Source organism: Melospiza melodia, chromosome 10 (assembly GCF_035770615.1).
Source record: "Melospiza melodia melodia isolate bMelMel2 chromosome 10, bMelMel2.pri, whole genome shotgun sequence".
Classification (NCBI taxonomy): Eukaryota; Metazoa; Chordata; class Aves; order Passeriformes; family Passerellidae; genus Melospiza; species Melospiza melodia.
In genome coordinates, this window is record NC_086203.1 from 7,730,475 (window position 1) to 7,757,789 (window position 27,315).

Genomic DNA, 27,315 nt, shown 5'->3' on the forward strand with positions numbered 1-27,315 from the left:
TCCCTCATTCTCCTCACGTGGAGTGGCACTTTCTCTGTGGAATCCAGAGTTGCCACAGCCCAGAACACACCCAGACATTGGCAGCACCAGGTCACAGGGTTCCTGTGGCTGCATGTTTGGTGCCACTGCTGAGCAAGGGTGGTGGGCACCCATGGGGAAACTCAGGGAGTAAGGAACACATCCTGCTGCTCTAAACCAGCAGGCCTCACAGAGGGAAAGCTGAAACCATGGATTCCCCCTTCCAGAATGTTAGTCTTAATAAAAGGCTGAAAAAGTAATTGTTACTGAATAAAATACCTTGCAATGAATTTGGACAGAAAACACACATTGAGATGACACAAATAGTGCAGGTGGCTAATACACTTTGGGTTAAACCTCTTGAGTTGTGTAAACCAACTGAACCCAAATCATCCTTTAAAAATATTCCATACCAGAGGTTCCTCAGAGCTTCCTCTTTTTTTCTGCTTTCATTCAGGGCAGTAATAATATATTTTCTGCAAGAAGTATTTCTTTGGGATTAATTAATGGCAGCCAAGATTAAACATTGCCTAGTTATGCTTCATGTCATCAACATCTCAAAAGCTCTCCATCCCCAAGAAAAGCATGATTATGTTTACTTGATATTTAATGTTTTGGGGTTTTTTCTAGTTTGAACAATTCATACATTTACTGAGATGTGTGAGCTTCAGTGCACACACTAAAATCAAGCAGAAAGACACATGACTGATTTTAACATTTTTTACTAATATTTTCTACTTCTACAAAATACAGAATTGTGTTTCTTTGAACACATATGTGAAAATAATTACAAACCCCACAGACAGTGGCCGAAAGCTTGGGAACATAATTACTATTTAGCCTCAAAGTAAATGCTGGAATGTTGCTACTTTAGATCCTGGACAGAACTGTCTCTCCAGCAGCATTTGTGACATCTGGCTCAGGATAATGTGCTGCTCTCAGAGATCACGCGTGCCGTGTGTGCCATGCAGAAGGACATATTTTCCATGAGTGCCTTTCTGCAAGCACCATTCGAAACCAAGGAATTTTTCTACTTGAAGCTCAGACTGTGTTACACTTGTTTATTTTAATAGCAACTACCAAGTTTAAACTGTCAGTAAAATGACAGGCATCGCTGCAATTCCCATATATAAATAATAATTTTTTAAAAAATTAGCAAAATCGATTTTTAAGGTAATCACTTTTTCACTAACTGCATATTTAAACCTGTGGGTAAGAAGAAGATTATAAGGAAGATCTTACTGTTTACCTAATGAAGTTAGATTTAAAGGCATTTCATGGAAATATTTTCATGGTTTCTGTATTAGTGCATGGCTTTGCAGTGCAACTACTTTTAAATCCAGAAAAATATTTATCTACACTCCCATTTTGTCAAATCCATCAGCATTGAGATGCACTGTAGTACTCAGATAGAAAACTTGATTAGAACTTGATTAATTTTAATTTTTAAATATTAAAATTAATATTTATGGACACTTCTTTTTGGCATTGCACATCCCTGAGCCAATCCTGCAGGCGGCTGTGCCACCACAGGGTCCCTGTGCACACAATGCAGCAGAGGCCTCTGCTGAAGCTTTCTGCAGAGTGCAAAGGGTGGTGACCATGGCAAAGCAAACCAACAAAGCCACATTCCCCAGCAGTGCTCATGCAGCAAAATGAGTCCTGGGCTAAGGTTACCTCTGCAGACACAGGTCAGGGAACAGCTGTGTGTGTGTGACACCACTGTGCCAACAGAGCTCAGCCCCCACTCACCAACATCAGGCCATGGACCACACTCAAGAACTATCAAAACTCAATCCTAGCTAAAAGTAACAACAAATATTGACCTTTTCCATGGTAATCTTTATAGGGAATAGAAACTCTAGTGTTATAAACAAAAACAGGAATAGAAACAAGGACAACACACCTTGGAGAAACACCCACACCAACACGGAATGAAGAGCATAAATAAAAGGAATAATTTTGTTCCTGCTTCCTGGCTGGAGTCTGGAGGGAAGCACAGCAAGTTCCAGTGCCCTCTCTATAGAACATGCTGAACTCTCAGAAAAAAGGCTGGGCAGCTCAAGCTGCTTCCACAGGGAGACAGGGCACCTCTGCTCATCCTGCCCAAGCTCTGGATAAAATCTGGAATAAAAAAACAATCTGGATAAAAAAGCAAAGGGTCTCTCTTGCCTTAAGGGGAGAACAGAATGGTTTCACTGAATGGCACACAGAGAGGGCAGCCTGACCCCCTCTCCTTTTATCTCCTCTGAAAGGGTATTTCTACACACCACCAACACCACCTGCCCCACAAGGTATGGGGTAAGGTACCTATACATAAACCAAAGCATATTTTAAATCACTGCCTTCAAAAGGCAAAAATGGCAAAAGAAATCCCATTTTTCACACCCAAAACAGCAGGGCTGAGACAGGGCACCTCTCTGTGCCCACTGGGCTGAGACAGAGCAGCAGAGTGTGCCCACTGTTCCACTGCTGCTCCAGCCAGCTCCCCATCCCAACCAGAACCTGAAAATACACCTACTGTCCATCCCTGTAAACTTGGGAAAAGAGGTGAGGTGTAAAAGGGTAGGACAACATTGCCTTATCTTTCCTTCCACTGTTAAACCAGAAGGAAGAAGCAATCAGAAAATACCAACTCTAAATGGCACAGCTGCATTTTACACGCCATGCATCAGGGATTTAGAGGCAGGGCATTTACAGAGGGATCAGTCCAAGCCAAGGAGACAGGTACTTGTGTTTGGCACCAGTCCTGCTGAGTGTGCAGGTCCAGAGCACAGAGATGCACACGTGACACCTTCACATTGTCTTCTCTATCACACTGACCTACACAGCGTGTAAGGGAAAAAAGGACCAGAAAAACCCCTCTTTCCAAGTCTTTGGGGATTACATTTTGATTACAATTGATTACATAACTGATTACATTTGCCAATATGTTAAATGGAAGAAGAAATGGGTGTCGCCAGTGTTAGATCTGTGGGGGAAACACCCAGATTTGCCTTAAATCTCTCCCAGGCACCATTAGCAAAATACCAACAGAGAGAACAATTTGCACATGAGTATGCACAGTAGATCTTCGTCCACAGATGAGCAAGATCTATATTTTATTCCTTTTGGAAATGCATAACTCCTGAATTTTACAAAAATAGTTGTACTTTGGCACAACTGTATACTGACACTGAAGACATCGGGGTGCTGAATTTTCATCTTTTAAAATTGTTACTTATTGCAGTCCTTGTTTTCAACCTGGATAAAAGAGCAAAGGATCTCTCTTGCCTTAAGGGAAGAACAGAATGGTTTCACTGAATGGCACACAGACAGGGCAGCCTGACCCCCTCTCCTTTTACCTCCTCTGAAAGGGTATTTCCACACACCACCAACACCACCTGCCCCACAAGGTGGGGCATAAACCAAAGCATATTTTAAATCACTGCCTTCAAAAGGCAAAAATGGCAAAAGAAATCCCATTTCTCACACCCAAAACAGAAAGGTTATTTTGCAATAAACTATAGCACTGAAGTGAAAATTCACTGAAGTGAAAGTTCACTTTTAACTTTCAATTGACCTTTTGTCCTGTCACAGAAAACATTTAATGAATTAAGTCTCATCTAAATCTTAGACAAAAAGAAAATGAAAATCCATTATGTTAATTAATTACACCGTACAATTAAGGGTGGGTATCCTTTCAAATCCAAACAGTTAATTTACAACTAGAACCACCCCAGGTGCCCTAGGAAAAGCTGCCAACCAATCTAGAGATTAGGAAGAGGAAGTAATTTGAAATGTGAATTCATTGGCTTTACCATGCCATGTTCTTTCCTCCCCACACCCCCCAGTCTAGGTGGCCATGCTATGAACTTCCACTTTGTATCTTGGCAAATAAAACTCCTCTGAGGCAATAAAAGAGACAAAGAATGCATTGTAAATGGATGATCTTTGGCATCCACCAAAGATTACTCAGTGAATCAGTTTATATTAATGTTACTTATCTTCACCAATGTGCAGGAAATATACTCTGGACTCAAAGGGACTCCAATCTCTGCTACTACTCCTCCTCCTACTCTTCAGCACACACAGGACTGCAAGAGCACTGGCAATTTAATCAATTTGTATTTTGTGTTATCTGACCAGAGAGATTTCCTCCTCCTCTAGGGTAGGATTTATCCTGGTGCGCTCAAAGCTCTGTTTGCCGAGAAGCCAGAAAACTGAATTACAAGAAACACTTTATTTTGTTGATGGGATTGCAGACAGGTGACTGGGGCAGAGCACAGCCAGTTCCTGGTACCAGCCACCACAGGCAGAGGATGATGGAGAGGAGGGATGCAGTTCCAGTCAGGGCTGTTCTGTGGAAACCACAGTGGAAAGCTTTCCATCCTCATGAGCCTGGCAGGGGCTGGCAGCAGAGCTGGACAGGGAGCAGGCTGTTTCAGAGAGGGGAGCCATCTAGAATCCTCTGGGGGCTTCCAGTACAAACAACATTCCATGGCCTGTGGATCTGAGCTCCTATCCCAAACCAAAGTTAAGCTAAGCTTAAGGTGCAAACTTGGCTGTGGATGAGAGACCCCAGCAGGGGAAACCAAAGAGGTGACACAACCTAACACCAAAGAGGTGACACAATCTAACACCTAAGGGTCACCAAATCCCTTATCAGAAGCGGCAGGTGTTCAGTTCCTGAACAACCATGAGGATAAATTTTAGTCTTCTAATTCTCCCCTATGAATTCGCCAGCAGTGCCAGAGAACATCACCCAAATGTGATGTACAGGCCCCTGTAACCATGCACAAGCCCAGAGGGACATAAAAAATATTTATAGGATCAAACCTCCCATCACATTCACCATGAGCATTGCTTTGGGCCTGAAGCCTGTAACATAAAACCAGCATACTGAGGATTGCAACCCCATTGCAATGAAGGAAACAGTGGAGGACCAGCACTTTCATGTTTAGTTGTCAACTAAAAACCCCAATGTTTAATTCTAGGAAGAGAATTCTGACTTGCTAGAGACAGAAGAAAAATGGAGATAACTGCAGCTCAACAAGAAGTGTTGGAAACCTGTTCCATTTCCTTGATTGGATCACCAGCTTGGATATTATGCCATCTTTCGTTTAAATTATGAATTACAAAGTAATTGAAATGTGAAGTATTGCTCAATCAGTTTAAAGATTCATCTCAAGAAATTCAGGCATACTTGATTTACAATTATTTTTCTTCCTACCAAAAATACCAGCAAAATCTGAAAAATTAGGAACTTTTAATCTTACAACTTTGTATCTGATATTCTCAAGTGACAACACAAAATCCTCCTGTTTTTACAGGGAGATGAGCACAAAATTTAATTGCCCAGGCAGTGGAGGGTGTCCAAACTGTATCAGGTGCTTGCTCTACAGCCATTCCAGGAGCTTCTCTCCCACATCACTCCACAGGCTTTTGTTACCCACCACAATGAGTTTCAACAAGTAACTTAAAACTGGCAGCAAAGATGCACCTTTATTTACAGGGTTCTCTTTCCACGCAGTGTAGACAAAGCACCTGCCAGTGCTCAGCAGAAATGAGATCATCCATTTTGCTTTCAGGTTGCCAGGAGACCCTGTCCTGAAGATCTTTAGTGATGTTTTCTTACACTTATTTTATATTAAATATCTACTTACAGCATATTCTAGCTATTGAGGATGAGAGTATTGATAGCAGGAAGGTATTGGTTGTGGTTTGCAGTTATTTAGTCATCAAATTAGCTTTCACCAGTGGAGAAATACAAAGCATCCCTTTTTCTGCTGTCCCAAAACCTCCTCCATAACCCAGAAGGAATGAAACAGCCAAACAGTCCAAGCTGGAGTTATTTCCAATGGATTCTTTTTGAAATTCCCAGCAAAATGCACATTCTGAACAATGTAGAAAGATCACCTGATAGACAATCCAAAATTGTGGGATCTCAGCACCTCAGGACGGAGGTGCAGAGTGGCCGAGACCACCCTTGGGGGGCTCGGGAGTCCTGGAATGTTGCCAGAAGTGTCTGGTGGCTGGACTTTGATCCTACTCGGGAGACGACACCTGTATGAGGATGGGGGGATTTCACTGGGTGAATGGTGAAGGGATAAGTTAATTAGAGTGTGAAACACAGGGTTTAGGATTTCTGTACAGGGGGGTCTAAAGAAGTAAGATGGAGGAATTGGGGCGTGTCCTGTCCTCCTTCTTCTTCTTCTTGGCCTCCATCTTCTGTGGTGATGGTGGCACTTTGGGATTGTTTATTACTGGAAGTGCACCGGTTAATAAGGGTAGAAGGTATTGGGGAAAAATTATAAATATTGTATACGTAACTTCGGGTATAAAGATAAGTGACCGCCCCAGGGGCTCTCAGTGTGCTCATGGCTGGCTTGCTGTGCAGACCTCTGTTGGGCTGAAAGAAAATCTTTTAGATAAACAATTAATAAACACTGAGACCGAGAAAAGATCTGAAGTCTCTCCTCGTCCTTTGAAGCGCCGGGCTGCCCAAGGCCACTCTGGGCCTTTCAAGGCCACCTAAACAGCCGAGAAACCGACATAAAATCCTGATTTTTTTTCCTGGAATGGATACTGCCAGTGGCACCAATGGAGCTGTTCCCAAGAGAGGAGGAGTTTAAAGTTCCTGCCCTCAGCATTCAATGACACAGAGCTGAGAGCTGGGATCTGGGCTTTGGTTAGGTCTGAAGAAGGCACTCACACTGCCACGCACCAGAGCAGCAGCTCAGTTCTCTGTGCCAGGGCTGTTGGGAGCAAGCTCCAGTTGAGGATTGCTGAAAGGAAGAGGCACCATTAACACAGAGGAAAGGTGACCCTTCCATGCTGTGACAGAATATTCAGGGCTGGCCTTCATCTACATCTCCTCTGAAACACAACCTTGAGAGCTCTGACAAAAACCTGCCTGACCACAGACCTGCATTTACCCTCCCTACAATGCAAACAAATACAAGTAGAGCAAAAAAGAACCCCAAACATTCAAAATGAAGCACGCTGAATTCAAGCCTCTCAAGCACCCACAGCAACAATATTTAATGTAGAATCAAAGACAGACTTCAGAGCGGAAATCTTCTGAAAATCCCTGCATATGCTGTCCAAAGCATAATGCTACAGTGATGATGGCACATACACCCTTCAATTATTTCACTTCTAAAAATGAAGGATTAATTATTTTAAACCTGATGAAGCCCAGATACTTCTGCAAAGTTTTCAAATAAAAATAACTTCTTGTCTGTGATGAATTTTATCACACTAAGAAAATTACCATAGAAAAATCTCAGGAATTCATTATTTACTCAGAATAATTCCAACTGCCTGCCACATTTTCTCCATCCAGAATAGGTTTCCATAGAAAACTCAGCTCTGTACTGAGAGGGCTCCACATGCCCATGTCCTCACACAAACTCCACAGAAAGCATTACATGAGCTCATCGACAACTGTGAGATAAGAACCGCAAAAGGGAGGCAATAAACGCTCCAAAAAATTCAGGGGGTTTTATTTTGGATAAGATTTCCCTGCATTTATGCTCCCAGAACATGCTGACTCACATGTACAGCTGGAGCTGGCAGAACAGCATCTCCCTCGGAGGTGACAATTCTCTCTGTGCTTGTGAAGGAAGCAGAGATGTGACTGCATGAGAGGAAAAGCAGCAGAGTTTGGAGCTAACAGCAGCTAACCAGGCTGTCTGGATGTGTGGTCACCACAGGCAGAGCCTGAACAGCTCTGCTGGAGGAGAGGGGTTTGGCAAAATCCCAGATGGGGAACAAACGCCTGGAGCAAGTCAGGCTCTGCGAGGGAAGCACCCGGAAACACACGGAATGTTCCGAGTCTGCACCACTCAAAACACAATTTAATCCATTTACCAAAGCCATTAGAACGTTTCCCTCTGGGTAAAAGACAAAGGCACAAAAAGCATCTCCTCTTGGCTCGTTTCTATGAAGTGTGGTCAGACATACTTGCATCAAGAGGCCAAACAAGAATGAGCATGAGGCTGAAATTAAGTCTTCCTGGCTGCTCTGGTAAAATAATTTAGGATGTAATTTTTATTTTAATATACGCTGTTAGTTGGTGCATTAGCCATGTTTTGAAAGTTTTTCTTCTCTGCACCATTCTCTCTTTTTGGACCCCAGTGGGTTTATTAGAACCAAGCCACCCAGACTCTCTCTGCCATGCTGTCAACACAGCAGTTACATAAACCTGATCCATTTAATTTGTTGTGCTCAAAGCCCAGCTACTGCAGCCAGTTTGGAAACAATGCTAATATTCCATGGGCTCAGACGACAGGCACCATCAGCTCCAAGGGAGCAGCCTGCCCAGCAGCTGCCACAGCTCCCACTGCCTGCCGTGGGAAGGGGGGAGGATGCTGATCCTAACCATTCTTGTTCTATTTATGGCTAAAGCACAACATACATCAGGTACAAACCTCAAATCTGTGTGCAGCTCTTGGGAACTGTTCCTGAAAAGCTGTTAATCTAAAGCTCTGTAAGTAGAAAGCAATCTCAAAAATGAGTGGAAGTTTGCTGGGAGAAACAACCTCTTCATTTGATTCTTTTAAAATGGTACAAAATAATATGGGTTTTCCAATTAGTTATATTAAAATAGATAAAGATTATGATTGGCAATAAAAGGCTCAACATGGATGTACAATTTTGGTTTGCAGCATGGAAAGGCTGCAGTATAAATAATCCAAGTGACCTTTCAGGTTGAACCAAGCAACATGGTGCCATAATTCCTCATGCAGGATAAAACCACCACAGAGCTGACAGTGAGCAGAATAACCTGAGAGGTTTGAGACAGCTGCTGGAACAAAGACTCTACTGAAATAGCTCTGTATTTATACCCAGCTCCTAGAAGAACATAAGAGATAAAACTCAACCACCTTTGCTCGATGAAAGAGGAAACAATTTAATTTTGAGAGGCACGTCTATCTCTGCTGCTTTCTGTTCATGTAAACCTGGCACTTTGCATTAAAATCCTGCAGCTGAGCAGACTGGTTATTATTTCACCTGACACTGCTAAAGAGCATTTAGGTCAGTCTGCACAAAGAGCCAGACCTTTCCTGATGCCAGTTTTCAGCACTGTTGGATGCTGAAGGGTTTTGTGATGAAGCTGTCACGTTCCCACCTGGCAGAATTGAAGATCGGGTGACACACCACGCGTTTTGCTGACGTTGTGCTGGTTTAGGAAATGAAGAGTCTATCAATATTTGCTTTGGGAAACGTTTCTCACCAAATCTCTCAGATGCAGCTTGCTAGAACTTCCTCCTGCTGGCAAGAGAGCACGGTACATTCACTGCCACAATGATGAAATGAGGTCCCTTCGTGCTCACAGACAAATGTGCATTGAAATCATCCTGCTGCAGTGGGGGGAAACACAGCAGCTTTCACAAAGCCTTCCCTGAACAAAAGGTTTAAACATCTTTAGGGACTTTGCCTTGCCCTGAGATGGAGAGGGTATTCTGGTTGTATGAATATATATATGGATAAACAGGATTTTTAGGGCATGAGACCCCCAGAAGGTCATTATCAACAGTATTATTCAGCTGTTTTTTCCAATATGGTTTGTTTCAGAGTTGCTCTTGATAAACAGATGAATAATGAAAGAGGTGTGATCCTGCTGAAGCAAAAGTAAATGAAATGAAGGCAGAAACACTGGAAAATGAGACAAAAAACCACAGTAAATGCATTCAGCAATGTCCAACACTTTTAAAAACCTTGATAGTTCCACTGAAACCGCAGTGGCTGCTATCAGCCACCAGCTGGGAATCCCAACTGATGAGAGCCACAACCACTGTGTTATTTTGTTCATATTTTCCAAACAACAGACGGAAAAGAGTGAATTTCAGAAGATTAATAAACACGTCACGTTGTAATTATTTTGTTCCTTCTGCATGTAGTAAAAGCTAATGTTTTTTTTTACTGCATGTTCTAACTCAGATTTTGTATTTGCTATATTAAGGCACTCTGTAAGGAAATATAAAACCTACATTCATGCCTTATGTGCAAGCCTATTTTGTTGAAGGATTTATAAATATTAACAAGATAAAATTTACAAATGCAAAAGACACCATTTGCAGCTGTAAATGTTTAATTCTGAGGGAACAGGAACAACATTTTCATCTTCATGCAAGTCATGAGCTATATTAGAAGAATTCTGATGTACAAGTGTTAAAATAGCAGGACAAGCCAGAAGTGATCAGAGGTGATTCAAAGTCTTTTCTGCTACCCCTTCTAGTCTCAGTTCAATATATATATTTAAAAGATCTGCTTGGTATTGGCAGCAATCTGGAAAGTGGAAGCCCAAATGATAATATTAGTTTTATTAATTCAATATCCCCTTCCTCCAGGTCAGTGGTCACTCAAAGTCAACATTTTAGATGTTGACTTGGCTAAATGGGAAGTTACACCATAAACTACTAAAATCTAAACTCCTTATGAATAATACTTCCAGCATGGCAAAGGCATAATGGAAGACCTTTGTAATCACTGCAAAGAGGACTATTTATTTTATTAATTTTATTTATTTTATTTATTTCTTCACTTTCACTGGTGTGAGGTGTGGGGAGGGTTTTATTCCCTTGCAGCTGTCACTTAACACAGAAGTAAAGAAATGACAGCACAGAAAGAAGAATGCAGCGTAGGAGAAGAGTCCCCACAGGCTGTGACACAGAGCAAGCACCACAAAAAGCAAAGCCTTCAATGTGAAATGGGAAGGAAAAAGAAAATTCTTCCCTGTAATCAACCTGCCATTCTGCCTAGGCCAACTCCTGCACCATCAGCAGTAAATACCTGCTGATTTGACACATCACCCAACTGTCATATCATCTCTGAAGAGAATTTGTTGATGAAGGTGTTTTCCAGACCGGTAAATAAACAACAACATCACAACCTATTTCTCAGGTATAAACAGCCAGGCAAAGGGAAGATGAGCTGCATATTGTGCTATTAAACTCTTTAAGTATAATTTACAGCTAATTGCCTTTCACAGTGGGGGAAACCCATCCCTCCCCAGCCAGCTCCATGCTTGATTTTTTATCCAGCTTCCCCAGGCTTTAATTGCCTGCTCAGACTGGGAGGGGAGGCTCCAGCAGCACCATCAGCAGGGGCAGCTCAGCAGAAATGTGCAGTTTGAGTGCTTTGCTGCAGGCCAAGAGTTCCAGGGAGGGAAAGCCTCATGTCTTCTCCCCCTCACTGAATACTGGTGCACCGTGGTAATTACAAAATACCACCAGAGAGGCCTTGCAGTCTTTTTCCAGGTCCAAAAGGCAGCTTTGACTTTTTAGTTCACAAACAGAAAAATTGAATTATGGTGTTCTAACAAACATTGCAACTATTAGGACTGCATTTATGAGGTGATGGATGCCCAGAATCCAGTTGGCTCTTTGGCTCCAGTCATTTCACCACAACACAAAATGCTGTAGTGGGTCTGGAAACTGCTGGAATTACAGAGTCCTCTTGGCCCTGAATTACCCATGGTATTATTCTCAAATCTTTCAAGAGTAAATAACCCTTTATTGATTAAATTGCTTTTAAACCCCTGCTTTAGTCCCTTGATTTTAGGTGTGTACATGTAATTTTGCAGACAGACACAATATGCTTGGAGTTTTTTATCTCTACAGAATGTACTTGCTCTCAAACCCCAAGGGTGAGGGCACCGAGACAGCAGTGCAGGCCAGGATGCAACAGCAGTTTTAAATTATGCTGCAACTGACTCGAGAGCAGCATGTGAAGCAGTGTCCTTACAACAGCTGAAAGGTCTTTAATGAATTCCAAAGCAAAAACATTCACTTCTGAATTTTCACTTTAGCAGGTGCCCAAAATGATGCAGTGCACACTGTAAACAGTTCTGTCCTGTGAATGATAACAAAGAGAAATCATTTACGAGACAACCACACTCCACAATATGTGCTGTACATCACACACTGCAGGGACTGCTTGGCTATTTCAGGAAATGTTCTTATGCTCACATATTCTCCTTTGGCCCATGTGGACAGACACAAACATCTCCCAGCTCTCAGCAGCTCTTCACCTGCACCAATTCCCCACAGCCCCTGTGCCTGTCCTTACCTCCAGGTTGTGTTTATCTTCAGGTCAAGCCTATGATAATAAGCAGCACTTTCTGCTGCAGGTTTATATTGTTCATCTACTTCCATTATCTTCAAAACAAGCTGTAAAAGTGCATTTAAAAGCCCTCACCTCAAATTTATTTACACAGCATGGATATACACTGGAGTAGAAACTGAGCAAGGTCTCATCTGGCTTTCTGGAAGGAACAATAAAACTGCCCAGTCCCCAGAGTGAGATTAGGTTTTCTTTATGATCCTCTGTCTAGGAGCTACTCCTGTTTTTACAACCCAGCACAGTAAGGATGAGATGATTTTGGGTATGGGCATTGCCACATGTCAACTCATTCACAGAAGAGCCAATTTCAGTAAAACTGAAATATCTCCTATTCTTTGCCCTGACCCTCCCTCCCACCTGCATGAAATAAATTCTGTGGGAGCCAATTCATGATTCAGGGGAAGAAAAGGTCACATCTCTGTTTTGAAAGCCTTTCCTGGACCTCCTCTCCTCTCTACATGTGTTGGTATTTTACTCTGCCTCGGAGGGGCAAGGGGAGAGCTCAGCTGGCCAGAGCAGGGTGCTGGGGGTTCAACCCCTGGGTGGGCCATTCTCTGATGGGCCATTCTCTTAAGGACTTGGTGGTCCATGTGGGTCCCTTCCAGCTCAGAATATTCTGTGATTTTGTGTGAATCTGTCAATCTGAGCCATGTTTCTGTGAGGGACAGTGGCCACTTCCTCACCAATGCTGCAGCAGCTCAGCAGGACAATGCCCAGGCAGGAGGAACAGCTCCAGGTGCTCCAGGCTCCTCCTCAGGGAAAGCACAACTTTTTCCCCATCCAGCAGAGCCTGCAGTAATTTCAGGAATCAGGAGCAACAATTTGATCCCTTTCTGCCTTGCTGCCATGACCCAAAGATGCTCACAGCCTGGAAGATGCTCTGGGTGTCCAGAGCAAACCTCAGCCACACTGAGCCCTCTGTGGGTCACTCCAGGGCACACGTGGGTGCCTGGGGCTCCTGGGTTTGCCCTGTGACACAGGCTGGGAGCAGCTTCCAGGGTGCTGATGGTGCCCTGTGCAGGCTGACCCAGAACAGAGGCTGGACAGAGCTAAAGAACAAAGCAGGGATTTATTAAAAGGCCTCCATGGATGCACCTTGGGCAGCACAAGAGCCCAGCCAGGGCTGCACCCAAGATGAACCAAAATGGTCACAGATGGGCACAGGGTCTCTCACTGTGATCAGTTCTGCTCCATTTGCATGTTGGGGTTCATTGTCCAATTACATCTTTAGGTTATGAAGTCCTATCCTGCTTGTTTTTCTCTCTTCAGGTCACATTGTTTGTGCTTTTGGGGCTGAGATTTGGATCATTTGTCCTTGGTGCCCAGCTGGAGCAGGAATTGTTTTGTCTCCCTGCTCTGTGCACAGAGCTCCCCATCCCCTGATACAAAGCCCAGACCTACACACTAAAGCAGCACAGAATGTGTAAAATATAAAAGCTAAACCTGAGACATCATTTTCCCCCTGGAAAGGACTCCTCCAGCCAGGCAGTCTCCCTGAACTTGTTATGCAACAGGCCTACAAGCAGTTCATTCAGCTCAGCCTGAGGATTAGTCTGGTTCAGCTGGACACTTGCAGCTTAATCCTGGCCAAGCCACAGAGTGTGGCAAAGCATTCCTGGGATGTGCTGACGGGAAGAATCTGCGGCCAGAAGCCAACCAAGTATGCAAACTTTCAGAAAGCAGCATTTCCTCAGACACTCGGTGTCCATTCTCCACTCCCCTCCCAGTAATCACATCAGGAACTGTCAGAGCCCAGCTCGCTCCAGGAAGAGCATGGAAGGTGGCACTGCAGCACTATTGCAGATGACAGCTCAGGGTCAGCAGCAGGCCACAGCTGGAGGGAGCTGAGAGAGGAGAATCTCACAGCGCCGGCACTAAAAGGGCTCTGCCTCAGATTTTACTCTCAGTTTGCTCTGAAGCAAAGCAACAGTTCTGCTCTCAGCGAGTGAGGACGGTGTTGTCTTGGCTGCCTGTCCATGTAGGCACATTTAATTATCACAGATCCACAAAAGAACCAATTATGTTCCAAATTAAACTCCCTCTCTTGTTCCTGCCCTTTAATGTGCTGACAAATAAAAGCATGAAATGATTTGTATTCATCATCAGGATGGCTGGGAGAGGTTCAGAGCTTGCAGATGTAACCAGGCCAGGAGAAAAATGTTTGTGCTCAGGAGGGAATTTTAATTGCAGATGTTTTGCACAAGGTAACGAGGGACCTGTGTGCTGAGGCTGCAAGGAAAAAATACTCTGAGGATTCTCTTCCAATTGAAACTAAATTTATAGAATTTTTAATTATAAACATTAAATTAGGATTACATCACCATGAAGCCAATACCTCATCCCTCTTGGTGATGGTGATCTCAACCACAAAACTCACTACTCCACCCTGTTTTGGCAAATAAAAGGAAGCAGTTGTTTGGAGCATTTTATGAATATTGAAAACGTATTTCCTCATACTCTGGCTAAAAGTTCCTTTTTATTTTTTGATAAAAATTAAGAGAGAGAGAGGTTCAGGTATTAGAAAAATGCATTTCAAGTCCTCTAAGGACGTTTCTGGAACCTTACTGAGAGGGATCAAACCTGCGTTTGTAAAGTCCTGCTTCAGATCTCTATATTGAGAAATAAACATATGTTATTCTAAGCAAAAATTCCTCCCTCTAAATTTAGAGTTCCATAAATGTGCAGTGCTTTGGCAGCCAAACAAAACAGGTATTTTCACACAAAGAAACCCTTCTTGATTGTGTTACAGAGAGAGCCTTGGCAGGAATCTGTAGCAGAGCTAAAACTGGTCCTGCACTGAAGGGAAGCTGCCTGGTGGCTGCTCCATGCTGACAAGGCAGCTGTGCCATGGGGTGGGAGGTAAAGGCTGCTTTAAAATTAATTGTTTGGCGTGGGAGCCAGGCCTGCAGATGAAGGGAGCTGATGTGCCCTGGTGTAGAACATCCCCTGGAGGTTCTGCTGACCAGGAGCAGCCCAGGCTGCTCCACAGGGGCTGCTGGGCTTTGCAGGAGCATCATGGAGCTGTTTCAGCTGGGAACACAAAAATGTTTGTCCAGTTAAATAAAGCTCCTGTCCAAGAGCAGCTTTTGTGGTTTCTTCACACACCTGGGGCCACACGGGATAAAACGCTGCCCTTATTTCAGAGCTGCAGTGCTGAGCTGAGCTGCCCCAGTTCAGGAATCCCCCAGCAGTGACAGGGACAGGAATCTGCTGTTTCTGCACCAAAAGGCTCTGCCACAGATCCTTTACATCAGAGTGTCTCAGCTGGCCAGGCCTGAGCTCAGCCAGGCCCAGCAAGGCTCTCAGAATTTGGCAGATGAAGGTCAGACTCAGAGGAGGGAGCTGGATCCTGCACAGGCATAATTTAGTGTCACAGAAATGCCTCCAGAGCTGTCCTACCATTCTTCAGCTAATAGGGTGGCTATTTAAAGAAAGAAGGCTCTTTGCAGTGCTCCAATCATTTGGAACACGACTGCTGTGTGACCAGCTTTGGTCACACATTTTTCTATTCTTATTTAGGGAACCGAGACCATCTAGTTATTTCTGCTCAACTGAAGGCATCAATTAAAATATTCATTCCCATTAGCTCTGATTCTCTGGAACACTTGCAGACAGAGTACCTGCCAGAACCAGACCACAGCCAGCAAAATGTTCAGGAAGGGCTGAATAGTTTGGTATGAAGTCTCAAGTATTTTCATTTCACTTCATGCCCACAAGCCTTTCTTTCTTTTACATGACAATACGAGGCAGTCTCAGCTCTATGCTGTCAGGACAGTCACAAATTAGTGTCTCTATGGCTGGTGAAACAGTGCAGTGACAAGTACAATCAGGCAAGGCAAGCTCTCTCATTAAATGTTCAGATGCATGAAAACAGCCAGGCACTTTTCCCTCTAGGATCTGCAGGAGTTGAAACACACCAGTCTGAAGCTGTGAAAGATCACAAATGCACACTTAAGAGCTCCAGAGAATTGTGGGAGATGCCCACCATATCTCCTCAGAATGTCACTGGTTTTGTCAATACTCAGGCTGCTCACAAAATAAATTGGGAGGTACAAACACAAAGCATCACACATCCCCTTCTCCAGGAATGGCTGCATTTCCTGGCAGACCGTGTTTGATGGCTTAAGGACTCAGATGAGCTCATTATTTGGCCATTTTTACCCACTGCTCCAGATCAAACCCCCCAAAAGTCCCTGTTCCTCTCCCCAGCTTTTCCCAGTGAGGTACCAGAGGTGTGTCCCAGCTGGCGAGGGTCTCTGCTGCCCAAAGGTTTCTGTCTGCACACAAACCAAAGGCTTCTGCAGACAGAAACCTTTGGGCAGCACCTTTCAGCACCCACCAGCCTGAGGTTTGCCCTCTGCCGCTCTTGGTACAAAGCCACAAATCAGGGTTGTACCTTCCTATGCTTGAAAAGTGTGAAGGTTTCTCCCCTCAGATACACATCCTTGTCTCCTGTTCTGCTTTCAGCTGCCTCAAACTGCACCTGCCACCCCCCAAATTCAGCACTGTTGGGTGAGGAGCAGGTGTGCCCTGGGGGAATGTTCCAAACAGAGCTCAGCAGGAGCACTGACCCAGCCAGGGGTGCTGCAGGGCAGCATCCCCCACTCGTGTCCCTCTGGGGCTGCTTGGGACCAGTCTTGGTGCCAAAACCAGCCAAGAAACTTCCCCAGGAAAGGACCAGCCACGTTGAACTCAATCCTGAAAGTCTAAAGTCAGACAAGTTATGAAGGGGGGGAGTAACAGCACACCTGGGGAGGAGAAAACATCTTCCAAGCCAGGAATTGACAGAAATCAGTCTGAGAGCATCTCACTGGGATCTCCATGGAGGCAACTGCAGAGAGAGCTGGTCCTGCAGAGGAGCTGCATATCAAAATGTGGATTTTCTCTGGTGTGCCTCAGTAACCCCATCACTGCCCCCTGCAAAGGAGTTGCTTTGGCCTGCATTTCCTGGTATGATCCCACAGAATCTTCCTCAGGTGCAACACTGGAGAGAGCAGACCAACCTGCGCAACCTCCTGGGCAGCTGGAGAACTGAGATCAGCTGAGATCATGAAAATGGCACGTGTGCACACCACCACATCTACTATATTTGTACATTTTTAGAAAAAAATTGTTACATGGCATATATCTTTTCACCCTATAAACTATGTATTTACAGCAAAAAAACCCTTTTTCAAAATTCTAAACCAGAGAAAAAGCATAAAGCCAAACCTATGCCTATAATGCACAAAATTTTTAAAAAGTGTATAGAAAGCATTAATATTTGATTTTCCACATGTGACCTACTATTTCACATTTTACAATTTGTTACTCCAAGTAACCCAGCTCTATTAGATACAAACCTAAATTTAAATTTAATCCAGAGCACCCAGACAATCACTACACAGCCTGTGAATCTGAGAGACAGAATTTACTCAATTCCATTTTAATTTCTATTGTGTGTGAAAGTGTTTAGAGTGTGAGCCTTGCTAAGAGATGACAGAATGTCATTATACAATGATTCAAATGCTTTCAAGACTGCTAAAAAACCTCCACTACAATGACAGGCCTTGTGAAGTGCTTTAGAAATGCTGTTTCATCCTTTCCAGACGGGTTTAGGATAAGAAAATTCATATAATAAGATGATATATTTCCAGCACACAGGTTAACCTTTAAACTTGCTGTAATCATATTATCCAGAATGGGATCAGACCTGCAGCACTGGCATCACACGGTCCTTCTGAGCTGAGGGTTTGTTCTGTTTGCTGTGAGAAGCAGAGAATCTGGGAGGGCTCTCTCACGAGATGTCCCCGTTCCCCTTGTCCAGGTCCTGCTCTCGGGGGCTCTGGAATTCCTCAGCCAGGCTGAACATCAGCTTCCTTCAAAAGCACTGAGCTCAGGAAAGGGGAAACAGCTTGACTTAGCATTCATGTGCCAAGACAAATAAGAATGTCAGAGGAAGTGAGCGTTTTAGAAGATTGGGTAAACACACCCTGTGAGGGTGGCTCACTTTTCCTAGAATGTTCAAACACCCACACGTTCTTCATACCAAAATATCAACTGGGAATGAAATCTCTTCATGGCACAATTCCACTGTGATTACAAGCAAACAAAGGAATGCAGCCTGTGCCCAGGATCACATTTGGCTCCCAGCAGACACAGTTTCTTTTCCCCAGAGCGAGATTTCTGGTCCCACCATGATCTGTGTGGCACCCAGAGGCTGCTCTGTGCTCTCCAAAACATCAGCCAGCTGAAAGTGGGATTTAGCACGGAGCCAATCTTCTCTGGTTCAGCCAAGAAATAAGTCAATCCAGGCAGTAACCATTATATACAGCTTTATCTACTGAATTCTGAGCAACAGATAAGGGAGACAGAGCAGCACCATGATGATAAATCAAGGTACACAGCTCCCCAGTTTTCTTTCAGAGAATAAATGGATGAATAATCTCATCAGAGACTGCCCTACTCCAATACCAAACTGGAGACCTGAAGAATCCTACTAAAGGATATCCTTCAGAAATATATATTTATATATATATATATATCAAGATTGTGTTAACCCTGGGTTTGAATGCTGCTTTCCCATTTACAGACAAACAGTTTCCAAACTGAAACAAATTAATAAAACTCAACTTCCTACATATCTCTGCTGCCACAGTTGCACTGTGAGCTGCGGTTCATGCTCTGAGCAATGAGAGGCTCCCTGCCCAAGCTTCCAGGGCAGCTCACAATGACAGGGTCAGGAACTGAGTGTGCCAAGGCAGCTGGAGAAGGGGACAGACCTGGCTGTTCACAATCCAATTAAAATCTAATCGTGAAGAAAACAATTCTCATTTGCTGCTTTGGTGCACAAGCTGGATTCCTTGGAAGAAGCCCTGTTTAGCTCCATAAGGAGCCAACTCATCAGGCAGAAGCAGCTGGGATCTGCTTGGCTGGTGCTGGGATCCTTTTTCAGCAGGCACAGCGATCAGATGAGGTGCTGCGAGCAGAGGATGATGTAACCCTACCCAGAGTGCTGTGGGGAGGCTGGAGCCTCACACAAATATCTGGAGCTCACCGGAGAGAAAAGCTGGCACAGCACACACAGCACCAAGTGCAGGCTCAGGGCTCTCAGCCCTGCTGCTGCTCCCGACCTCCAGCACCAGGTCTGCTCCCTTCTGCCTCAAAGCAACCAGCAAACCCTGCTGCTATTGACATGCAAACATGCACACCAGGCATTTGCTTTATTTCAGCCCTCCCAGACCTGACACTGCCTAACAAACAGCTTGTGCTGGGTGCAGAAAGCTCAGCAATGTGAATTGCTCCAGTTTTGCCCCTTTTGCATACGAACACTCTGTATTCTCCTAGAACTGACAGCTCCCTCATCCACTTCCACTCATGGCTGAGCTTGGAGCCAAACAGAAGTTGCACATAAATCTCCTCTTTGGTTTTCCTTATCTTTTCACAAAAACAGTGGCTGTGAAGGCTGAACAGGAAAGCTGCGGCTGGGCTTTTGCTCAGTGCCCTACAGGAATGGGGACAGGAGCAAAATCAAAGCTCCTGCAGATCTGTGCAGGCTGGGGCAGAGGGACTGCTGCTGCTCAGAACTGCACTGGCACTCAGGGGGATACAGAATTCCAGCCCTCGTTGGGCTGTGGAGCACCTGAGCCAGCACCTGGGTGTTCTGTGCCCTGCCCAGCACTGCAGCCACGTCTGGAACAGGAGCTGTGTGAGCTCTGTGGGCTCTGTGCTGACAGGGTTGGACATGGCCAGCTCAGTCCTGCACAGCCACCCCTGGGAGCTCCTCAGAGCAGATCCCTCTGGAATCCAGGCTGGGCACCTGCAGCACCACCTGCTCCCAAGGCTCCCTGTCCTCCCTGGCAAGCTGGGCCACCCCACTGTTGGGGAAGGTGAAACAGGAAAGCCTTATAAATATGTGCTTGGCAAAGGATTTTGAGAATATAGAAACAATAAGTGAGATTGAAATGAAAGCAAGCTCTGAGATACCTTAGTTAGTGAACAACTTGAAAACAATGGTGTGGCCAGCTGAAGGTAATCCCCTTTTGATGAAACAAGACCCTCTTCTTGCAGACAGGTCTAAGAGTTTGAGCAGACCCTGCCAGCTTGGCAGAAGGGGTCTAAAGAGGAGTTTTAGGGTTTAAAATGTAACACAGTATGGTAATGTAATGATTCTTATAGGCTGTATGTAAATGCTGTAGGATTTGTATGTTGTACTAGACTAGTTAGTGAAAATCAGAATATCCAACACGGAAGAAGATTTATTGTATTGTAACGAGAACTTTGCTCACTTACTTTTATTCTCTTACTCTTGCCTCTTAGCTCTTGCCTTTTACTCTCTTCCCCTTTTACTCTCTCACCCTCTCACCCTCTCTCCCCCTCTCTTCTCTCAGTCCTGCTCTGAGCTGTGGCTGCAGCTCCCAGCAGGGCCCTGCACCCAGGCCCTGTGCAATAAACCCCAAATCCCAGCAGGGCCCTGCACCCAGGCCCTTTGCAATAAACCCCAAATCCCAGCGGGGCCCTGCACCCAGGCCCTGTGCAATAAACCCCAAATCCCAGCAGGGCCCTGCACCCAGGCCCTTGGCAATAAACCCCAAATCCCAGCAGGGCCCTGCACCCAGGCCCCGTGCAATAAACCCCAAATCCCAGCAGGGCCCTGCACCCAGGCCCTGTGCAATAAACCCCAAATCCCAGCAGGGCCCTGCACCCAGGCCCTGTGCAATAAACCCCAAATCCCAGCAGGGCCCTGCACCCAGGCCCTGTGCAATAAACCCCAAATCCCAACAGGGCCCTGCACCCAGGCCCTGTGCAATAAACCCCAAATCCCAGCAGGGCCCTGCACCCAGGCCCTGTGCAATAAACCCCAAATCCCAGCAGGGCCCTGCACCCAGGCCCTGTGCAATAAACCCCAAGTTCCTGACCTGGCTGCAGAGATCTCTGCTCTCCATCCATCCCCACCGTCCTACCCCCGTCAATCCTACAGCCCACACTCCTGGCACACTCCTGGCCCTCAGGGGCTGTGCAGGGTGAGCAGAAGCTCTGGATGGTGCTGAGCCAACACAGCCATGGAGGGAGGAGGTGAAGGGAGCACCAGGCAGGAGCTCTGGGGAGAGGCAAAGTCCAGGTGGGTGAAGAGACAAACAAATGGCACTAAAGAGGAGTCCATGACAACGGGGACACAGCAACCACAAACAGGAAGGGAAGGAGGGAGAGCAGGGTGAAATTTAACCCCACAATGATTTTCTTTGGCTCATTTCCTTTCCAGCCAGCCTTCCACACTTTGCTCAGCAGGTTAATGTTACCATCACTGATCCCCCAGCAATGCTTTAGAAATTCATGTGTGCCACTGATTTAGGAGCATAAGGGTCCATGATAAGTTCCTCTCTGGGATACAAATGCCTTATGCCCTGACACCTAAACCAGGGTGCTGCTCTGCCCTTCCCATTCCCCACCTCATCACTTCTGTTACTGATAACAGAATGGTGTTTTATGTTTCCATTGGGCTATTCATCACGTTAATCAAGAGATACAAAGCATCATGGTTACTTTAACATGTCCCACAAATAGTATCCAACTAGTAAAGTCTGGTTACCAGGAAATATTTTCCTGTGGCCCTTTGCTGGAAAGAAACACATCTGAGGCCACCCCTCTTTGGCAGCAGCTATCAAACAAGGAAAAAGAGAGCAGTGTCTAAAAGGAAATACAATTTTTTTCCCCTTTTGGAACTGAATCCAAGAATATTCTCTGGGTGAAGCCCCTGGAAGGGGTACACAGCTGAACCAACAACCTTCACTGCACACTCTGAGTAACACAATAAACACACACCAGGCCATTTCGCCAGTCACACTCTTTGATCCCTGCCTTCTCCTCTGCTGATTGCTGCCTTGAAGAATCTCAATTGATCCAAATCTTGGCCAAAATCTTAGGAAAATACTGTTGGAGTGGACAACATGGGTATGAAAGGCTCTGCCTGGAGCCCAAGGAGTTGTTCACAGCCCACCCCCTGAAATATCCAGGGTTTTGTCCTTCAGGGTGATCCCACCACAGCTGTGCTGCTGATGCCTTCTGCCTCTGCACTGTGACTTCAGCACTGCACTAATGCCTGAGAAAACTGGGAGGACTGGGAAAGATCCTTTTCCTGAGTGTCCTTTCCCTGTGTGCAGCAGATATTGGTTGTTTCCAGTGCTGTTGGTGCTATTTTGACTGCTGTGCTCACTATGGGAGTGCAGGGCAGAGCAGCTGAGCTCCCCTGGGTTTTAAGCACAGCAGAAGGAGCAGGGTGCAGTCAGTGCTGTCACGTGGAACCCGTGATTACAGCCACCCCAGTTATCCTGTCAGCTCTGCAAGCACTGAGGGGAACTCACCTCGAGAGCTACTCGTGCCCAAAAGAGCCCAAAGTGTTTGCCAGGGGCTGTGCTGGGCACATCTCACATGCACACACACAAACCACACCTGTACAAATGGACCAAGCCCATGAAACTGATCCTGCCCAGCGCTCCCAGGCTGCTGGCAGAGCACAGAACTGAAATGAAGGTTTCTAAAACCCAACTCTGCCTCTAATATCAACTTTCCCCTGCAGCTGAACAAATCATTCTCTCCTTTCCTCTCCCTCAGTCTTTCCATCTGGAAAATGAAGACATTTGCATCTGTGCTATGGGTGCCTGTGCTGTGCATTTCAATCAGCAAATGTTTATAAAAATCATTTCAGGAGGAAAATCTACGTAGTTCTGATTTAATACCTTTATTTATGTTTTTGTGGAGCAAAACAAAACCCAGCAAAGCCCACAAACCCAGGATTGTTCACCAGGGATCTGATTCATTGTCCATGGAATTTATTTTCCTTAAGGTTGTGGCACAGGCACCTCAGGGCTGATATTAAATATGAAGGAGTTCTTATTGCAGCTCCAGATCTGCCAGCTATCACAACAGACAAAATGGTACCAGGCAGCAGATTTACCTCTCCTCCCCCTCCTCCAAAGCACAGCCCAGTCCTGGCCCTGTGGATGCCTCCACACTGAGCAGGGACTGCAGCTCCCACATCAGCAATTCCTGCTGGAAAAGGTATTTCCCCCCTGACAGCATCTCCTTGGTCCATGTTCCCACTGCCCACATCAGAAAACTTCTGAGTGCCCAAAACTCTTCCTAAACTCCAGGCTGCTCAGTCCTCACATGTACACAGTCTGTGAATTTTTTTTTTCAGAGACCTAAAGGAATGAGGAGTCTGGATTAAACTGAATTTCAGCAGGATTTTTCACTTTGGTGAATGCAGCTGTTGGAGGAAGCAGCCAGCTAAGCTGTTTCTTGCAGGAGGCACGGACATACAGTTTTCCCTTGCTGAAAAGCAATTTTTTTTCTTCCACGTTGTTTCTTTTCCTGTCATCTCCCTTTTCATGCTTCAGGAGGCGAACTTGTTTTTCACCTTCAGGAGGTGAATTTTGCAATGGGCACAGCACAGCAGCCTGGCAACCTTCTGTGCTTTGCCAAATCTCAATTCCTGCTTCTGAAGGAGTCCCCTCTAACCAATGCAGAGACTGCTCCTGGGAGAAGTCTCAAAGCAAAATCCAACTTTCCTGCTGGGCTGTTCCCTTTCCCCAGAGCTCCTGCAGGGTTTGGCTTGGCTGGGAGTGGGACCTGCCTCGAGCCCCTGCCCTCCAGGAATTCAGCATTTCAGCAAGAAGGACCTCAGGGCCCCCAGTTTCCCCCTCAATTTGTGTATGGAACACCAAGCTTTCACACCCAACATGCACAGCCTTTACTGTCCAGGTTACAGAAAAGCCAAAAACATGCTCTGGATCTTCAAATACCTGATCAGGTATAACTACAAGCACTTGTATATCATATCATATCATATCATATCATATCATATCATATCATATCATATCATATCATATCATATCATATCATATCATATCATATCATATCATATCATATCATATCATATCTATCTTTGTATATATATATTTGTATATATATATATACACAAATATATATATTATATACAAGTATATATAATATATATTTTAATATATAATTTCAAAATGCATTACTGCAATGCATTTTTAAATTATATATTTATGCATTATATATAAATATGCATTTATAAATTCAAGACCTCGATTTTTCCTTAGGCTGCAGACCAGTATCTTTTGGTACCATTTAACTGACAAAGCCCCTGTTTTAACTTATTTATTTTAAAAAATATTAGAAAAAAACCCCCTAGATTATTGCTTTCAAATGGTACTGTGTTTGAAACCAAATGATAGCTTAGTGGGGGGGAAAGGTAATTTTCAGTGGTATTAAGCAGTATTTTTCTCTTCCTCAAGCACTTTAAAAAGCACAAAGCAGAGTTTCTCTCTTGCTGGTGGAGCCCTGGGTGCTGCACACAGATGAGGTGAGTGACCCATCCCTCAGGAACCCAGCACAGACCCTGGCAGGCGCTTGTCAAAGTCCTGCCCTGGCTGAGGAGAAGAGCTGGGCTGCCCAAGGAAAACACAGGAGCAGGGGAGAGCTCAGAGCTGGTGTCCCTGTGACCTTCTCCCCGTGCCAGTGCCTCAGCCCAAACAGCCCTAAAGCCACCTGGCACCTCCCAATCTGCCTAAAGACCCCCAGATTTCCATGGCACTGCCAACCCACCCCAGACCTCTGCCCATGAACCCTCACCATGCTCAGAACTCAGCTCCAAATTCCCAGGGCTCGTACCCAGCCCTGCTCCACAGCACAGAAACTCTGCTCCGTTCATGTCAGTGAGCCTATGACAGGCCAGGGCATGTCCCATTCTGCCCCTGAAGATCCCATAAAACAGCACTCTGTGAATTTTAACTTTAACTCAGCTTATGCCTTCAGGGGGTTTTTCATCCCTTTACTTCCAGCTGCGTGTGGCAATTAAAAGCTCCATAAGATCACCATGTCCCAGTCAAACTGCTGTGCAAAGCCTGACAGCATCAGCTGTGATCCCGTGACTTTCTGACGAGCAGCTCCTCCAGACCTTGGGTTTTTAATGGGAATTTGTAACTTCTGCCCGGAGCTGAGCTCGGATTCCTGCTGCCCTGTTCCGGCCATTCCGCATTTCAGGGAACACGGGCAGCCCAAAGTAGTCCCACCTAACTGGTACCTCATTAAAATAAAGATATATTCATCTACTATCACTAATCTAATATCTCTTAAACCCAATGACTCTGACAGGAATTAGAAAAATTGTTGTAAAAATGTATTAAGCCCAAGAAATGTATTACATGCACTAGGAGCTATAAAAAACAAATGAAGCCCCCTAAATCCCAGCCCTTACATAAGGAGAGAGCACCTATGGGCAGTGCCAGGGCTGTGCTCGGGGAACTCTGCTGAGAATCCATTCCCATGTCTGTCCCATGGATCTGCACCTTCCCATGGACAGCACGGCCAGAGATCGATTTAATCCACCTGAACCACACTCATGGTTTGCATAAACCCCTCCTTCCCCGCCTGCATGGATTGCAGCGATGGAACCGAAACACTCTGCTCCCTCTGCCGTAGGATTGTTTATTGTCCTGATGATTTATCTAGGGGCACATACACAAAGAAGAATAAATACATCCAGCAACAAAATCAACAGAAATTCACCCGAAGGGATTCAGGGTGGGCACGGGCTCGATTGACTAAATGCAAACAAGAAACCCGAACCTCCAGCCTGGAATCAATGCCAGCAATCTACATAACACAGCACATCAGCTGCGATGATTAACACCCTTATTTTTCTGCTGAGAACTTGATATGCATTTATAGGGATGAAACGCGACATTCCGTTAATTCCAGCGAGTTAAATGAGAAGCTCTGCCTTGAAAAGCCTGGCTCTCTGTCATTACCGGGGAAGCAAAACCTTCGTACATGACTACTTCAGGCATTACAGAAAGCCGTATAATTAGAAAATGTCATCTGCTGCACCCGGAACGCCGGGGCTCGCCTCCCCCAGCCCGATACACGCAGAAACAGAATTTATTCCCATTTCCCCCCGCCGCCAGCCCGATACAGTGAATCACGCCCGTAGCGAAGCTCCCGCTGCAGCAACTTCTGCAGTGCATCACCATCCACCGCTCACCGCTCACCCACCTCTGCCTCCATCGCTCCGCGGGCTGCGGTGCCCGGGCAGGCACCGCCTGGGTTCCGTGCGCGGGGGAAGCGCCCCGGGAGCCGCCCGGGGCTGGCCGGGCTCGGCTCGGCTCGGCTCGGCTCCCGTGCCGAGCATGGTGCGCGGGGCCGGCCCAGCCCAGCCCAGCAGCTGTGCGGGCACAGCCGCACTCGCTGCAAGGTCAGCGCCCCGCCAGCCCTGCAGCGCTGCCGAGCGGCTGCCAGAGCCCGAGCTGAGCCAGCGCCGAGCCCGGCGCCAGCTACCGCCGGCCCAAAATGCAGCGCTGGTATCCTTATTTTTGTTATTACTGATATTATTATTATTATTATTAGCAACTCGCGGCTCGCGGTCTGCAACGATACCGGCGATGCAGAAGCGGCAGAATGCCGTAGCGCAACTTTCACGCCCAAGCAGAAAGTGTTTTGTCTCCCGACTGTAATTCTATTAATGATTATTTTTCCTGTGGATTGTTCTCTTAAACCCCGCTGGAGCAGGCAGGAAGGTATCAGCCCCTGCCTTGGGCAGCTCAGTGCAGGGCACACTGGAGGAAGGCTCCCACCCTCCTCCCTGTCAGACCCCCAGCCTGGTCAGTTTCACACTCCCTCTCAAAAATGTGTGGGTCAGGCTTCTCCTCCCCCCAGGGAAAGCAATTTTACCCCACCTCTCCTCTCCTGCAAAGCCATCTCCTGTACCACTGAAATTCCTGTGCTTGTGCTGCTGGGGCAGTTCAGTGCAGCTTGAACCCACCCCCAGATGAACACCAACACCCGGGTGTTTCTGGGTGCAGGGCAGCCCTGAGAAATTTAGGGTTTAAAGTCATGGACTACTTAAAAACTAACTCTGTTTTTGCTGTTTCTGGTCAAACTTGGGTGAAGTTTTCACATGTGCTCTTTAGCACAGCCTCAGCACAGACTCTTCCAGTGATGCTCACCAGTTGTCATGGTTCAAACAGCAGCAAACTACACACATGTAATAAAACAGTAAACCAAGGTCTGTCCAACCACCTGCCAGATCTTTTCCACTTTCACAGAGAAATCCCTTGAAAAGGAAATTTTTTGAACAAGAATTTCTCCACTACTTCTCTGGAGTTTTGCAAAAGGGGTGGCAGG

At 45.7% G+C, this 27,315-nt stretch overlaps 1 protein-coding gene across 12 annotated transcripts in view; it reads right to left on the bottom strand.

Annotated features, from left to right (window-relative positions):
* The window catches only part of IQSEC1 (IQ motif and Sec7 domain ArfGEF 1), a 302,794-nt gene that overhangs the window by 63,665 nt on the left and 211,814 nt on the right, over positions 1-27,315 (bottom strand). The window contains exon 1 of one of the 12 annotated variants that reach the window (XM_063164364.1): positions 26,188-26,240. The exons of the other annotated variants lie outside the window; for them this stretch is intronic. The gene's annotated coding sequence lies outside the window, so the exon portion shown is untranslated. Of the gene's footprint in view, positions 1-26,187; positions 26,241-27,315 lie in introns of those variants that run through there. 12 annotated transcript variants of the gene reach the window in all.